Source organism: Mandrillus leucophaeus, unplaced genomic scaffold, assembly GCF_000951045.1.
Source record: "Mandrillus leucophaeus isolate KB7577 unplaced genomic scaffold, Mleu.le_1.0 Scaffold397, whole genome shotgun sequence".
In the NCBI taxonomy this organism is placed as follows: domain Eukaryota; kingdom Metazoa; phylum Chordata; class Mammalia; order Primates; family Cercopithecidae; genus Mandrillus; species Mandrillus leucophaeus.
In genome coordinates, this window is record NW_012104220.1 from 1,971,715 (window position 1) to 1,976,387 (window position 4,673).

Consider the following 4,673-nt stretch of genomic DNA (forward strand, 5'->3'; position numbering starts at 1 on the left):
GGTGGCTCCAACCCTGGCCAAAGTGGGCGGGGCTCCGAGGCCGGCGGCGGGGCAGACCTTCTTGTGCTGGAACTTGGGTCTGGGAAAGAGCCCAAAAACCCTAACACCCGAAGTCGCAGCGTAGAGATCCTGGAAGCTCACACCTTGCCAAGGGCAGAGGGTGCAGTTCCCGGGTTTTCCAAAGCAAGTCATAAAACTTGCCAGTGGGGGAACTGTGAGAGCCCGCCCCCTCAGCGGTCAGTACCTGGGCTAGCCACGTAACAAAAAATCTTCTTAGATTATGAATTTACATTCTGCCTTAAATGCTGGAATACTGGGGATTTCATGGTAAGATCATCAGAAAAGAGATGAAAAGGCAACTGCTGGTTTTTCTTGCCGCGTCTGACACGGCCACACACGAGTCCCGCCAGTTCTTCTTTGGGGCTGCAGGTGCATACCAAACTGGGTAGGGGGCGTGTGTAGAAGAAGTGTGTTCTCTCGAGCACCACCTCCGGAATTCCTGAAAAACACCCTCATGGGTGCACCAGCACTCCACCTACACCCGGAACCCCTCTGCTGTCGGGGTGTGGAAGTTGGATTTGAATATTTGGTGCTGGCTGAGAATTCCAAGTTGTCTAGTAAAGTTTGACATTAAATAGATCTTCTGACCTGTTATATACAGCCTCAAAAGCTTCCAAGTGATCTGCATCAACCAGAGATAATTGTCTGAAACAAAACAAAATAATGAAGAGGTATATTCAGGCTATTATAATTTGCAGAGAGCAATCACAAGGCCTTTTCTTGAAAAGAGGTAAGTTCTAAATAATTTGTAAACACTATCATTGATAACAGGATATTTATTTGTAAGAAATGTCAATAGAGGTAACATATTTGATCTACTATATACATGCACAGAAAGACACGCATATCTGCCACAGCTTTAGACCAGAAAATACACACACAAAAGCTCATATAAGCTGTCCATGTTTATTTTCAAGAGAGAGCAACAGAATTTAAATCAGAACCTGGAATTCTGTCAGTTTATTAGAGTTGTGTGTCTTTAGCTAACTGAACCTCACTGAGGCTCACTTTCTTCATCTATAAAATGGGAATAATAATTCGTAGTGACTCTTGAAGACCTGGACTGATGTGGAAAAGACAAAATCTATACCACGGAACAGGGAGGGACAGAAACCTGCCCTGCAGTCAAGCAGAGAGAAAGATTCTGCAGGCCCCCAAATGCATGTTCCCCTTTTTCTCCCTAAGACTCTCAGGACGTACCAAGGCACCAGTGCTCTTTGACCACACCGTGTCCCATCATAGTTCCTTCACAATATGCGTAGTACCTGACAACTTTGGTTTGCGCAATAGCTACCTTGTGCACTCACACAGCTATTCCATAACTCTCTGTGGGACGGATGGTAATATGTGAACATCTGTGGAGTCAGCCCAGAAAATACCGATTTCACAGTGTCATCTCAAGACTCTGAATCAAACTGCCTCCTGCAGAAACTCTCCCATGCTTGTCTCTGGTGGCCGATAGTAGTTCTGTTCTTTCCTGATAAATGCACCATCATTATCTTTGATATGCATAATTCTCTAACACCAACAGCAGTAACCAAGGCCAGGTAAACCCACAGAAATCCATAGTACTATACTCTATGTCCCACCATATTCCTTCATGTTAGGCCTCTACAAATGCATCATGAAATCTGCAAGATTGTTTTTGAGATTATACAGAACATGTAAGTGAATACTTCAAGGACAAAGCCTAAGCTATGAGAGGAATTCAGTAAATAGTAGTTGAATGTTGCAAGTTGTAAGCTAATTAAAACTCAGTGACCTTAGGAGGTAGAATAATACATCAACTGTATTTTTTCCTGAAAAATTCAGGGTAGCTTAATCTCTTTAAAAATATCCAGTTATTTTTTAAGTGGCTCACGCCTGTAATCCCAGCACTTTGGGAGGCTGAGGCCAGCAGATCACCTGAGGTTGGGAGTTAGAGACCAGCCTGACCAACGGGGAGAAACCCTGTCTCTACTAAAAATACAAAAACTTAGCCAGGCTAATTTTTTACAGGCATAGTGGCACATGCCTATAATCTCAGCTACTCAAGAGGCTGAGGTAAGAAAATCGCTTGAACCCGGGAGGCAGAGGTTGTGGTGAGACGAGATCGCACCATTGCACTCCAGGATGGGCAACAAGAGCAAAACTCTGTCTCAAAAACGAGCAAATATATACACACACACACACACACACACACACACACACACACACACATCCAGTTCATTAAATCTTTATTATTAATTGTTTCACCAATATTCCCTTTCCAAGGATACTTTCTCAGAATTCTGTATTTACCATATGAAGTTTTTCTGCCTTTTAAATGGGATGTATAAAGACTGAATTGCACTTTTTATATTTTTATTCACTGAAACAGTTCAAGCAAACAGATCAGATGAATGAAAGTATTTATCCACACTTGAAATGGGAAACAAATACAAAAACTCTTTTTTTTTTTTTTTTTTTTTTTGAGGCAGAGTCTTGCTCTGTTGCCCAGGCTGGAGTGCAGTGGCGCCATCTCAGCTCACTGCGACCTCTGACTTCCAGATTCAGATTTCGTGCTTCAGCCTCCCGAGTAGCTGGGATTACAGGCAGGTACCACTGTGCACAGCTAATTTTTGCATTTCTAGTAGAGACAGGGTTTCACCATGTTGGCTAGGCTGGTCTCAAACTGCTGACCTCAAGTGATCCGACCACCTCGGGCTCCCAAAGTGCCAGGATTACAGGCCACCACGCCCAGCCAAAAACTCTTTTAAATGAAGTAAGTTTTCCTGATGAATTTATTTTCCGAAATTCTTAGTCTTCTGAATAGAACCAATTGTTTGAAAAACTAAGACCAAAAGCTGTTTTTTTCTGAAATAATATAATTAAAGCAAAACTATTGTGAAAAATTGCCTTAATTCTCCACTCTACTCTGTTAGTGAAGATATAAACTAAATGACACCAAACATTTTGATCAGAAAGGTTAAGTTACTAAAAAATGAATAACCCCAAGCACTACTTTTTCCTGTGTTGGTAGTTTTAGTGTATTAAGAGTGTTTGTAAGATTTTATAAGTGTTTAAAAATACTTTCACCAGGCACACTGGCTTATGTCTGTAATCCCAAGTGCTTTGGGAGGCCGAGGCAGGAGGATTGCTTGAGGCCAGGAGTTGGAGGCTGCAGTGAGCTGATATTGCACCACTGCACTCCAGCCTGGGTAACAGAGTGAGACCCTGTCTCTAAACAAACAAACAAACAAACAAAAACCAAAAGGTTTTTTTAGAAAGTACTTTCATTTTTCAGATGAAACTATTTCAAGATATTAACAGTGGCTATCTCTGGGTGGGTGAGTTTTTTTTTTAAGAGATAGGATCTGCTATGCTGCCCATGCTGGAGTGCAGGAGTACAGTGGCCAGTCACAGATACCATATCACCTGACAGCCTGTAACTCCCCGACATCTATGGACACAGCCTGTAAAATACAAAAACAATCCTCCCCATTTAGCCTCTTGAATAGCTGAGACCAGTTTTCTGGATGTTTGAGATTCTGGACATCTATGTTCTTTTTGTGCATTTTATTATATGTGATATCTTTTCTACAATGTATGTGTATTGTTTTGTTTGCATTTTTATTTTTAGTGAAAGTAACACACATAAGTGAAAAATCAAATGATTCTTAAAGGCTTATAACAAAAAACATCAATGAGTGCCATCAGCCCCCTGTCCTGCTTCTCCCCACCTGTCTTCACCCTACATTCCACACAACCCTACCATGTTCTTCATCTCCTAAATGATAACCTTATAACAGCATTTCTTGATTTTCAGTTTTACACGTTCTTTACTGACATCTTATGATATCTGAGGATTTCGCTCTTTTCCCACCACCATTACAACTTTGCCCTCATGCTTCTTTCCAACATAACCATATTACAATGTTCACTTAAATCAACAATTAGGGGCCAGGCACAGTGGCTCACGCCTGTAATCCCAGCACTTTGGGAGGCCTAGGCGGGCAGATCACCTGAGGTCAGGAGTTTGAGACCAGCCTGGCCAACATGGCGAAACCCCATATCTACTAAAAATACAAAAATTAGCCAGGCGTAGTGGTGCACACCTGTAATCCCAGCTACTCAGGAGGCTGAGATAGGAGAATCGCTTGAACCCAGGAGGCAGAGGTTGCAGTGAGCCGAGATCGTGCCACTGCACTCCAGCCTGGGCAACAGAGCAAGACTCCGTCTCAAAAAAAAAAAAAAAAGGTAGGTAAGGTTGGATGCAGTGGCTGACAGCTATAATTCCAACACTTTGGGAGGCCAAGGCAGGAGGATTGCTTGAAGTCAGGAGTTTAAGACCAGCCTGGGCAACCTGGTAAGACTACGTTGCTACAAGAATGAATAAATAAAATTAAAATGTATCTAACACAAATTTTAGATACAAATGCTTCAACATATCTATCAAATGCCCAGCAATAATATCTTCCAGTGCTCAAACACACAACTTTCAGTTTACTCTTTTATTTTGCTGGATCACAGACTCCAGTAGCTTACTCAGAAGAGGTACATAGAGAGAGTAAATTTTTAGAGTAATTACATGTCTGAAAATGTCTTCATTCTATTCTTATTCCTGACTGATAATTTAGATGGATTGAAAATCA